Source organism: Lygodium microphyllum, unplaced genomic scaffold (genome assembly GCF_053477565.2).
Source record: "Lygodium microphyllum isolate KBCC unplaced genomic scaffold, Lygodium_microphyllum_v1.1.10 scaffold_35, whole genome shotgun sequence".
NCBI classification, from domain to species: Eukaryota; Viridiplantae; Streptophyta; class Polypodiopsida; order Schizaeales; family Lygodiaceae; genus Lygodium; species Lygodium microphyllum.
In genome coordinates, this window is record NW_028229518.1 from 765,586 (window position 1) to 779,350 (window position 13,765).

The following is a 13,765-nucleotide window of genomic DNA, read 5'->3' on the forward strand; positions in this document are numbered from 1 at the left end:
GCTTTCTTATCCTAAGGTACATGCATAGACGTACACTAGTGATGTAGTAAAAGAGGCTATAAGATATAAGAGATTTGACCATGTGGACAAATCTAACCAAAACTAACATGACAAGATCATAACACAACACATATAAGAGTTTAATTGAAATAAGATCTAAAATAGACTTAAGTAAATTTTGCATAGCTAGCTCAAACTTTTCATTATGATAAGTATTCTTACACACTAGATTACAATTAAATAGTTATCCTTACAAAGGATGATAAATTTTAATGAGCTCTTTAATACCGATTTGGTAAAATATTTACTTAAATAAAATTTTTAAACCAAACATGCTTGGTACCTTTTATAAAAAACTAAAAAACCAAAGACATAGTTTCTTTCATTAATATAATCAAAGAAAGAAAATATTGCAAATGCTAATGGAAGTAACTTCTCAAGAAAAAAATCAAAATTACATCAATGTGTCTTCCTTGATGAAAGGAGAAGGAACGGAGTTTAAACACCTGAAGTAGCCCTTAATTTCTCTTTCATAATTAGACTTGCTATATCTTGGCTTGATTCTTCTATGCCCTTGGGTGGTACTTCAAGAACTTGAACTTCAGTAGGAGGAACCTCTTGGGAGTTTGAATTTTGTTTGGCACTCTCATGGACCCTCCACAATTGTGCTTCAACCTCTCTTTGCTCTTGAGTGTTGCAAACCACTGCAATAGTCTTCATATGATTTATCAATGCCACCTTAGATGCAAGTCCACTTGCATATACATCAAATACAACCTCATGAGCATCATTGAATGCTTTGATTGTAGTTTCCATAACTTTCATTTTCTTTTTCAAAACAGCCTTTGCAATCCTTTGTTCTTCTTCAAGATCTTCATCATTGCACTCCTTGTCCAAGCCTTCAAAGTCCAAAATGGAAGGCTTGTTGACATTGTTTATATATCGCTCAAAATTGATGAAGCTTTTCTCCATGGTCACTAATGTCAAAACCACAAAGGAATCTATAGATCCAAAAGCAAACGTTCTATCCATTGGTAGGAAGTCAACACTACCAACTAGCATGCGATACTTGCAAGAAATGCTTTCAAGAGCATTTTCCAAAGCTGCCATTTGCTTTCGATCAAGAAATGATAACAACATGAATTGTTTAGGTTCACATGTCATTTGTAGTAGAGTGGATACAACCTTTCCAAACTTTATAGAGTCCCATTTCATTCCCTCAACCCCATGTGCTGCATCTAGAACAACAACCTCAATGGTAATTGGATCTCTATAAACATTATGTATAAGATCAAAGGTTTCTAGATTTCATCCGACAACATATACACGCCAAGGGGAAGTAGTGGAGGATTGAAGAGGATTTTGCTTTTTTCCACTTAGGAAGTTCACAATATCTTTTGCTCCATTTGGTAGGGACCCTGCATCAGCTCCACGTGTGAGCTTCTTTGATACCCAATCATTGCAAATGCCTAAAATCTTTGTGTAGAATTCATCATTGATATCATAATCATCAACAAGCTCTTCCCAAGTCTTCATCACAGCGCTACTTTCTGGAACTGAAGCATTGAAAAGAGTGACTAATTCCTACTTTAGGACCCTATCTTGCTTGATTTGCTTAGCCCTTGTTTCCATGTCAATCATATCTTCCTTATCCCATTTGTTTCTAAGAAAAAGGATATGACCTTCATTGATCTCCTCTTGTAGTGTAAGGATGTCTCCATCCTTTAAACCCATAAGGCAACGAAATGTAGCAGGAGAAGGTTGCCTTCCCTTTTTTCTCGAACTCTCCTCTTGGGATATAAGTTCACCTCTAGAGTATCTCTTCATGATTTTGATCCAACTATCAAATATTTCTTGGGAGCTAACAATCATATGGCAATCTCTAGATGCACAATTTTCTCCAATGTATGCCACAAATCTCTGCAAAAAAAAAGATCAAAATAGTGAGCATAGAACAAAAGAAAGAGCATCACACTAATCTTCACAAAAAAAGAAGGTAAGCTTATATATGATTACCTGCCATGGTACTCTTTGAGAGCTTGTCTTAGAAAGCCCTTGTTGGGGTTTTGGTGGAGAACCAAATGCTAGCCACTGATCTCTTAATTGTTGAAGTTGCTCAACATAAGGTGCATTCTTCATAACATTATGTGATTCCATATTTGTCATTCGTGAAAGCTCAATGCAAATTTCCGCAGGACAATCAACTAATATTATAGCATTTCTTGTGGTGTATAAATGCTTGGTTGCTAGACAACATGTAGTATTACTCTGAATATATATCTTTGCTGCATGAATTGACTGAAGCCCTGATATAATCCAATAACTATAAGTGTCCAACTTATTAGCATCCACCTCATCACGATGCATGGGTCTCTTCTCATTGTTGTCTTGTACAAAAGGCATAAGATATGCTGCTGTTGCTGGGTTCATGGGAGTCTTTATGAAAGACGTAGTTAGCTTCTCTACATAATCCCAACATAGTGACCTATAAGCATACAAAGGAGGTGCCTCATAACACCTATCAACGAGAATAGGAAATTGTGTTGTTGGCCCAAATGGAAAGAATTTTTCAAACATGTGAAATCCTGATTCTTCCTTCTTTCCCTTCTTCTTAACTATTTCAGGAAAATCGAATGTTCTTTCTACTCCCTTGACCTCAAGAGAAATTATTGGCTTTGCAGGTGTAACTTCTAACATGGAAGGTAAAGTGGCATCATTCTTAGTAGTGTTAGCAGCCATACTAACAACAAGAGCTTGTGACAAGGAACTTTATTGAGGTGATTTTGACTTTGAGCTTGTGGGATTCCATGAATTATTTTCTTCTTGAGGAGAAGGTGAAGATCTCAAGTCTATTTGTTTATCTTGGAGCTTCATTCTTTTGTTGGGGCGATCACATTTTCTTGATAGGGAAAGTAGCTCACTATTTTGAACAGCTTGGAATGCTAATATAATATCTTCTGTGCCCTTTGCCTCCTCAAATAAGGTCCATCCCATTGTTTTCAAAGAGTATTCTTCATCCTCTTTAATACTGGCAAAGTGAAATGACAAATGATCAAGTTTGTATACTACATTTTTCCCCTTGATCTTAACAAGATTACATGGTATTCCCTCTTTCCCAGCACATCCATCTGTTATCTTCTCTATGACACCATCTTGTTGAAAAAATGCAATATCATTCTTCACATTGTCAGCTCTTTTTCCTTGACTATCATAAACATCCACATACCATGGATACACAAAACCACCACTAACTCCATCAATGGTTTGGGTCTCCTTTTTGGATGTGCTATCTTTCTTTGCCATTGAATAGTTCTACAAAGAGAAAAAGTTGTTAGACAAAAGTGGATTTAAAAATATTCAAAATTTACAAAACCCAAATAAATGTATAAGATTTCTAAGTTGAAAATTGAAAACACAACAACACAAGATTTTACGAAATACAAGACAAATGTACTCTAAAGGGACTCTCCCATAAAATGAAATATTAAAATTTGAGATTAAGTGTGGTATGAGATCCAACCATAAATATGTGTGCTTATGTATCAAATCTCATGGATTATCCTGGCCCTAAGTTAGCATTAATTATGTTTCTCTTGCAAGAATCATATAGCAAAAACTTTGCCATGGACTTCGGTGAGAAGATCAAATTCTATTAATAGTGAGACTTGACCATGGGCTTAACCAAATGGTCAAGTGATAATGAAATGTTGAGTGTGAGTGTGGTATGAGATATAGTGAAAAATCATTGTGGTTATGTAGAAAATGTCATGGATGATTTTGTCCCTAAGTTAATATTGGATTTCTTCTCCATGTAAGTTTCCTATGCAAGGATCATACTCTAGGAACTTTGCTAAGATTTTTGGCCATGTGGTCAAATCCTATTTAATCAAAGAATGAGATTTAGTCCAATATGAGATCCACCTATATATCAATGTGGTTATGTAGCAATCTCACAATTCCATTTGGCCCAAAGTTAACATTTTAATTACTCCACATGTAAGTTTCTCTTGAAATGAGCTATATTGTAAAAACATTGTCATTGGTTTTAGCCATGTGGTCAAATCCTATTTAGTCATAAGACTTATCTATCAGATTAGAAACTTTTCCATGGTTTTTTACCATAGGGTTCTTAAAGGCTAGTTAAAGGGAGGATGCAGTTTATTTTGATATGAGATTCACATATAAACAAATATAGCTATGTAGCAAATCCCATAGATATCAATATAAGATAAAGTGAAAAACACTTGAAAGGTGGAGATTTGACCTCATGGCAAAACCTACAAGACAAGACGATTTCCATAAACTAGTTTTAACCATATGGCCAAATCTAGTTTCATAACCATATGAAGAAAGTGATTCATTTGTTGTAACATGCTATGAAATTGGATTTGACTATATAGCCAAATATTGTTTTATAATGGAATGAAAAAGTAGTCTCATGGTTTGCAAGATTTATGAGATTAGATTTGATCATATGGCTGAAAAAAACAAGAATGGGGGATTCTTGGATGCTAGCATTGATAACAAAATGAAAGATTTGACCATATGGCCAATTTTTATTTTGCAGTGGAATGGAAAAAGTGGCTAATTTGTGGCAAAATGATATGATATTTATAGGAAGTAATGAAAAATTGAAATGAAAGAAATGATTAATGGAAACAAAGTGGTTTGTTTGTTGCACAACAAGTTTTGACCACATGGCGGACTTCCTATAAATATAGTAGGTAATCAAGGAGTTCCAAGTAGAACATGGTCTTCCTTTTTTGGAGATAATATAGAAGATGTTTTTCTTAGAACATTTTTCCATACAACCAAATCTAGCATACCCAAAATTTGTGTGATTGAACCCACCATAGATTTAGTCTTAAATTTTTAGGATCAAATTCCAAAAAAGTGGTTCGTTTGTTGCAAGACAAGATTTTACCACATGGCCAAATTATAGAAAGTAAGGAATTCTAAGTAGAAACTAGCCTTTCCTTTTGGAAGTAAGCAAGGGTTGATAACATAAGAAAGCATTTGATCAAATGGCAAAATGTCATTCTTGTAGTAAAATGAACAAAGTGCTTGATTGGTTGCAAGATATTGTGATACTACAGGAGTCCTTATTTTGGCCAAGAGATAGCTTAAGGAGAAGATTTGGCCACATGGCAAAATCTCATAGTATATTGAAAAAAAGAACATAAATTACTTCTTATATTATAAGAAAAGATTTGACCTCATGGCCAAATCTCAGATTGTATTGAATAAAATAACAAAGAGGTACTTCTTATATTGCAAGAAATTTTTTAACCATATGGTCTAATCTATAAATTGATGAAAGATCATGATATGTGTTGTTAGAAAATCAAATTACATCCTATGGCAAAATCATATTGAGTATTTGTAAGTATTGTATAGCCATATGTTTATTGCAAAATTATAAAAAGTGTAACCATAAAATCTGATGGTAATGCTTTTACTATGAAAATACAGTATAATGGAAAGTTCTATATAGTAAAGTATAATACAATGTATAAGAACTTAACAAAATGCTCTAATATTACAGAATGATACAACAAATATAAGGCTAGGTTTAGCCTTGAGGCAAAATCTTGAGGTATATAGCATCACAGAATAGAAAGAAAGGCTAGTATTTTGAAAGCACTCATCATTGATAAAAGTATTGCACAAACCATTTATTCCATATTCACATCTAAGAGACTTTTTTCCACATTACACAAATCATATACTTCATATTCATAACAAAAAGAGTATTTTCAACAGTGCAAGAAGTCATGTTTTCAATATTGACGAAGAGTGAAGCTATCACTTGCAAGGTAGTGGTTGGACAACAAAAAACACAAGCACTCCAGGAGATCAATCAAGCAATCGAGAATAAGAAGAAAACATTGAATTCTCAAGAGTGAGTGCCTAATCTCATTGCTACAGAAATACATATACAAAAATACATATTGCATTTAGTTTTCATACATGATTCTTATTTAGAAAATGCTTTTGGTGTTTGATCTTCATATTATTCAATATTAATCATACAAAAGAGTAGTAGTGTGATTTGTAGTAATTGTATGGATTGAAATGGTCATAATTAATGTAGTTTAACTCAAAATCAGAAATGAAGTAGGGAAAAGTTGAAAACCTGTTGTAATTAGTAGGTCAGTCATGTGTGCCAACGTAACAGAAATCACCCGTGAAGTAGGAGCGGGCACGGTGTGGACTAGCAATCATTCACTAGCTTGTTGAATTGTTGAAGCCTTGAAGCAAGATTTTTGATTTGAAGATACACGTAGTTTTGGTCATAATACCCTGATTCAAACCAAAAATTGCACTGCACAATCTGTTTCAGTTTGAGAAAATGAAACAGTGGAGAGTAGTCAAAGAAGAGGAGGGGGATAGAACCGCCAAAGATTCGGGCTGCAACACCTGTAGTAAGAGAGGGGCGACATGAGAGAGCAGAGATAAAAACACAGAGGATTAGAGATGCGAAACCTGCAACTGTAAAAACGCAACAGAGAAAATGCTCAGGTTAGAGTGTTACGTGGAAGAGAGAGGGAGGGGAAGAGAAACTCATTTTGAAAAACGTCATGATTAGTTGTAAAGACCGACTCATGAAACGAATCATTTAATGTATCACACTATTCGAATAACCATAACTTGTTACCGAATACGAGTAGATTTAGATCTTATTTTTGTGTCTATTTTTTAATTTTATTAAAGATTTCAAGTTGCGATTTTTTTAAAAATCACGTAATGGCCCCGGACCCCGCCGTTGGGGGAGTTGCCCCCAAACCCCCACCGGGGGCGCTGCCCTTGAACCCCTTGCTGGGGGCGTTGCCCCCAGACCCCCACAGGGGGGCACTGCCCCCTGGACCCCCCGTTGGGGGCGTTGCCCCCAAACCCCCACCGGGGGCGCTGCCCCCGAACCCCCGCTGGGGGCGTTGCCCCCAGACCCCCATAAGGGGGCGCTGCCCCCCAAACCCCCACCGGGGGCATTGCCCCCGAACCCCCGCTGGGGGCGTTGCCCCCAGACCCCCACAGGGAGGCGCTGCCCCCCGGACCCCCCGTTGGGGGCGTTGCCCCGTTGCCCCCAAACCCCACCGGGGGTGCTGCCGCCCCCCAGACCCCGCCGTTGGGGGCGTTGCCCCCAAACCCCCACCGGGGGCGCTGCCCCCGAACCCCCGCTGGGGGCGTTGCTCCTAGACCCCCACAGGGGGGCACTACCCCCCGTATCCCCGTTGGGGGTGTTGCCCCCAAACCCCCACCGGGGACGCTGCCCCCGAACCCCCGCTGGGGGCGTTGCCCCCAGACCCCCACAGGGGGGCGCTGCCCCCTCCGACCCCCCGTTGGGGGCGTTGCCCCCAAACCCCCACCGGGGGCGCTGCCCCCCAACCCCCGCTGGGGGCGTTGCCCCCAAACCCCCACAAGGGGGCGCTACCCCCTGGACCCCCCGTTGGGGACATTGCCCCCAAATCCCCACACTAGGGGCACTACCCTCGGACCCCCGCTAGGGGCGTTGCCCCCAAACCCCCACACCACGGGCACTACGCTCGGACCCCCGCTAGGGGCGTTGCCCCCAAACCCCCATCAAGGACACTACCCCCAACCCCCTACTAGGGGTGTTGCCCGCATACCCCCACCAAGGGCCCTTCCGCTTAAATCCCCCATTGGGAGCTTTGCCCCGAAATCCCTACAATGAGTGCTATCTTGAAACCCCAACTAGGGACATTGCTTCCAAACCTCCACTGAGGAAGACATTGCCCTCAAACTCTTACTAGGGGCATTTCTCCTAGACTAGGTCTTTCCCCCTCGCCCCTCCTTAATAACCTATTATTGTGATATTGCCCCTATTTCCACAGCTAGAGATTTATCCTACATACTCTCTATCCTACCCTACTAGAGATTCTGCTCTCGAACTATCACTAAGGTGGGTTCAAAATCCTCAATGATATTAAACATTACATATTAGATACATTTAATATACATAATCTTACAAAATATGATTTAATATATTTAAATTATATTTATTAATTATTAATAAATTAATTTAATATATATATTTAAATTATATTTATTAATTATTAATAAATTAATTTAATATATATATATATATATAAATTATATTTATTAATTATTAATAAATTAATTTAATATATTTATATTTAAATTATATTTTGATAATATATTCCATAATATGCACATAGTACGATATACTAATATAACATGATTTAGACTAAAATAGTATAACTTAAAAATAAAATGTAATATGATACATTTTACTATTATCAACAAGTAGGTAATATAAGATTTATAAATATTTAACCATGATAAAAATTATCTTTCCTTCTCAAATAGCTTCTAATTTATGCTAAAATTTTCTCAATATTTATAACTTTGTGTCATAGTGAATGAAATCTCCTATTTTTTAGAGGTCATTGTGGTTTCAACATTCAAGCACAAGGTCAAAGTTTCTCAAAAATATATTTATCCTTGTTGTCATGTGGAATACATGAAATAAAGGTTTTGATCATTTGATCAAATATTTTTTAATGGAGATCACATAAATTATTTATTCTTGTTGACATACAATAAAGGCTTTGAACATTTGGCTAAATCTTGTTCTATGGACATCACAAAAAATTATTATTCTTGCTATCATCTAGGTTAAATACATGTTTTGACCATATGGCTAAATATTTTCTTGTGGATATCACAAATAATTTTAATCCTAAGTCTTGTGTAAAATAGTTGCAATAGAGGTTTTGGCCATCTGGCTAAATTCTTTTCCATAAAGATCACAATGAGCTTTTATCCTTGTTATGTGTATTTGGCTTGAGTTTTGACCATTTGGCTAAATATTTTTCTATGGAGACCACAATGAGCTTTTATCCTTTTTCTCATGTGAAATACATACAACAAAGGTTTCAATCATTTGACTATGTTTTCCCCTATGGGGATCACAAATAATTTTTATATTTGCCATATGGTCAAATCTATCCCCTTCTTTCTGTACGATGTTTCCATTAATACTTTCTATTATGGAAGTTGGACTCATTCTATCTAATGTTTAAGTACTTTTTTTGTTTTAATGAAATTTGATACTTCATTGTATTTAGCAATTTCATCAATATTTTCTTCTTTCTAAGAGGTGACAACATACAAATGATAAAATCTCCATTTTCTCACTTGTACAGGTATCATGAATAAAGAATTTTATTTTTGAGAAATTGTAAATTTGCTAGTTGATCATGAGATTGTTGCACTTGGTAGAGTGCATGCAATACATCCAAATGAGACATGCCATGGAGAAACACTTGAAGATGGATATATTTCAGTGGCTATTGATAAATGTTTAAATGTAGCAGCGTATTTGCCATTCCCAACAATTGATGCAATGAAGGTTCATGAAGCTGTAGGTGGTTTTGCAAAATGGGGAAAGAAAGATGTGGTGGTTGTTTCAAACTCAATAACAATTCATGATAGAGGAGATGATTACGAATCAAACCATGTCCTACCTTTTGAGGATATTGATGTGCTTAGCATTCATGAAAGTTGGAGAGAACGTAGAGTGATGCTATGGACAGAAGGCAACACTGTGTGTGTTGGGACAGGGGTTATATTATTGGCTTTTCCATATGATGTGATAAACTTTGAATTGCTAGGAGAATAGGATGTTGGTGTGGTGGTAGATAAAGCCCTTGATCAAACCACAGGAACATACATAGATGACAATCTCCACTGTGTCACTTTGGAAAGATGGCCTATTAAACAAGTCACCTTTGATGATGGAACATCACTGCTACAACAACAATCATACATGCAATTTGTCTCTACAAATGCTTGTGCCAAAAACATGGAAGATACCAATGAAGATTATGTTTCTGCAAAAAAATCAAATTTTGTTCAGAAGAGATCATATTGTATGGTCAATAGAAAGCCTCGAATTATTGCCCCTAAAGGTGCAAACTTGAGGACTTCTATGGACTCCATTTCACAGGTTTCTAGGATTGATTGTTGCCAAGAAAAGTGTTGTCAGTTTGCTGATAGAGAAGCAATGCAACAATTACGTAAATACTTTTGGGGATTGCAATTTGAAGACCGGACAAACTATGTTTATGACAAGTTTGAATCATCATGCAGGATTGATTACTTGGGAACAAGGAAGTCCATCTTTATCTTCAATGGACAAGTGGTATGTGGAAGGGAATGGTATGAGATTCATGGAATCCCAAAGACATCTTTTTACAGGTACAAAACACAATTTGAGCATGGCGTGAGGAGGGCAATGCATGGAAACAAGGGGGTAATAAGAGCACCTTGGGATCACACAGAGATGGGAAGAGCCATCCTTAGAGACTTTGTTAAGAAGAATGCAAAGCAGATGCCACACAAGAGTAGAACAATGCAAGATGGATCAAGGGAGACACAATTGGTCATCCCAGATGTTTATAAGCAGGTAGATATATGGGCAGAAGTAAATACAACATTGAGTGGTATTGGATGTAAGCAAATGTCCTTCTCCACCTTCAATCATATTTGGAACACGATCCTAACTTCACAATTGCCTCATTGTCATTGTGCTTTAGGAACTTGGAGCGACTACATAGGCATGCAAATGGTGATCTACAAGTAGATGGAATGCCAAGATCAACCTCTGTACTACTAAATGCCCTCAACTCAAAAAAAGCACTAGACCACCATCAAGGTGTTGCACAAAATAAATCATGCATGGAAGATAATACACCACAGGATGACCATCATCATTTCAAATGATTTCCAGAGAACTTACTTCTACAACTTGATAATTGTGGGTCAGAAAACAAAAATAGCTATCTCTTTGCATATCTATCATTGTTGCACGAGGAACATTCAAGATGATCCAGCTTGGGTTTCTCATGGTGGGTCATGCACATGAAGACATCGATGCAATGTTCAGCAAATTTTCAGAGAAGCTAAGGACGAACATGACCTTCACTTTTCGTCATCTTATGCAACATTTTCAATCATGCCAGATGACTAGTCCTACACCTTTCTTATTGACACATGTGCCTGACTTTAAGAGATACATTGAGGGATACTTGTGTGATTCGAAAGATACACTTGTTGGTCACTCAAAACCTCTTCAATTTCGGTTTTATATACAAGGAGATACACCTGTCATGCAATACAAGATGCATGCAAAGTCCCCAGACTGGTTACCAAGAGAAGGTGGCATTGAATTATGGAAGAGAGACCTTGCAGGAAAGCCTACTCTTCCAAAGTGTGTTCCAATGTTGCTGCCCATGTTTGAGTACGTTAAGGATCATCAAGAAGTAGTAAGTGGAGTTAAAGATTATTTGAAGTATCGGGAAAGATGGTCAAATGTACAAGGACCTGAAGCAGAGTTCACAAAGTTTATAACACCAGTGATTGATTATTGGAAATATATGATCTACGCTCTTCAAACTCCAAATGTCCAAGAAGATTTATTTTTCATAGATTTTTGGCCAAGAACACAAAGTGATGTAACCAATATAGATGTAGATAATGCAAATGACTTCATTGGATTGGAAGAGTTGAATTATCACTATTGTGGTCCTCTGAGCAAACGACCCAAACATGCATTTGAACCAATGCTTGATGTTAAGAAAGATGACTTTGTGCTTGTTAGACCTTCAGATCCAATATATCCAATATGGCTTGGTGTTGTACAAACTGAGGTCGATACAAATAGACATTCCAAAAACTTCAACAAGGTATGTATACAATATTGGGCACTAGTTTGTAGTCGTCAAAATGCTACAGATGCAGAGGTGTATTTTAATTGTTGGGATAAATATTGGATGTGCAACAAAAAAGATCCTGAACGATGGGAAACAATAGATAGCATTGTCTTCTCTTGGATGAAGAAAGGTACAAAATCTCCCAAAAAAATCAAAATTCCCCCAAATGTTGTATTGAGGGCTAAAGAAAGTCTACATGAATCCATCGACTGAAGATTTTCCTTGAATATTTCAAGGATATTAAAACTAAGGTGCTTATTAACACCACCTTTTTGAGTTTTTTTCAATCTCCTGGAAACAACCATAAGCAGTAATATGTTTAATTGCACCAAGTTCCAAATTAATGAAATTCCCAAAATTCATGAAATCCATTTTGATTTGGTTTTCCCATATTGATGGGAAATTCCCAAAATCCCGAATATGGAGTTTTAGAGTACACTTCGACTTTGTGATTATTGGAACACATCCCTAGGCCTAGGAGAGCACTTGAAATGCTGAAAACAAAATATTTTGTGAAAATTTTTCAAGGAGTGGTGAGAACAAAATAAGAAATTAAAGACCGAGTACCTTTGAGGAAGAAGCAATGTTGATTGCTATAGAAAATGAGAGAAATTTTGAGAAAATAAAAGAGAGAGAACTGAATAGAACATACATCTAACAATGAAAACAGATACCAAAACTGGCAAGGGGATGGAAACAATTTTTAGATTTTAGCGAGACAGAATGCTCAATTAGCTCCAAAGATTGAGGATAAATTGTCAGGATAAATACAAAACATGAGATAAGGAGCACAGAGAGGTATACCTTGGGGAAGAGGAAGTGGGGGGCCTGTGTAGGACAAACCAGTTAGGAAAATATAGGTGGTGAAAGAGGAGAAAATGGGAGAGGATATTTTCTGTTGAGAAATAAGGAAATAGCATAATATTTATCTATGGATGTATTGAGACTTGTAAGAAAAAGAAGATTGAAGAGAATAATGAAGATGAGGTGAGCATGTAGCTACTTTTGGCCTCTGCTTGCTCCGTCTGAGTCTCCCTCCACTTAAAGTATTCTCAGTTGGTATCAGAGCATGTTCAAGAATCTATTGTTGTTGTTCGTCTTCTTTAGCATCCTTACCTGAATCTGAATAGCCAATCATAACTTCTGCTTGCCATCTATGCGATTACTGTACCAATCGATGGAAAAACAAGCGTGACAATGCAGCAGGGGCTAATTGTACGTCTGCAAGCTTCTCAAATAAGGGAATAACTCTTAATGAGAAATCACACACCTAATCAGTTTTTGGTAGATCAGCGCTAAGCTGAGAAGATAAGGAAAGGAGATGAGAGGAGTGAAAGGAGAGTCGGGCCATGCTCAATTGAGCTCTGATACCATGTGAAATACGCGGGATCTAGAGCATGGCAGATGCAGAAGCTATGGAGATTGAAAGAGGAAAAAGAAACTCATGAAGACATTGACCCTGACTAGGACAAATTGTTACACAAGTGAATTAGGTTCCAAGATTGAGACTTGGACTCATAAACACAATCTTTTGTATTGACAGTGACATGACACTTTACTGGAAAGAAAAGAGTACTATCATTGCATTAGAAAAAGAGTGCAAGTACAATGCTTTATAGGAATTGAGTGGTGGTACTTTCTCCTATTGTGCATATGGGATTCTGGTCCTAAGCCCTCACTGCTTCTCACAAAGGAACTAAAATAGGTGTGATTGCAAATATCTCAACATTGGCATCATGGATGGATATATATGACAGTTTTTGGACACATGTATGATAGTCATATTGCTGGAAGCTAATTTTTACATGCATTTTTGGGCTATTTTTTATGCTTTTTTGTCTTAGAATGGACCATTGATGTTCCGGATTAGGGCATGCTGTTGAATATTATTTGTGGAAAGTTTGTATTGCTAGTTTTTCTAAATTTACAACAGCCATAATGTTTGATGACATGGCACAGATCACTCAGATTGTGGGAGACAAATTGACCAAATACAATTATAGTGTTTG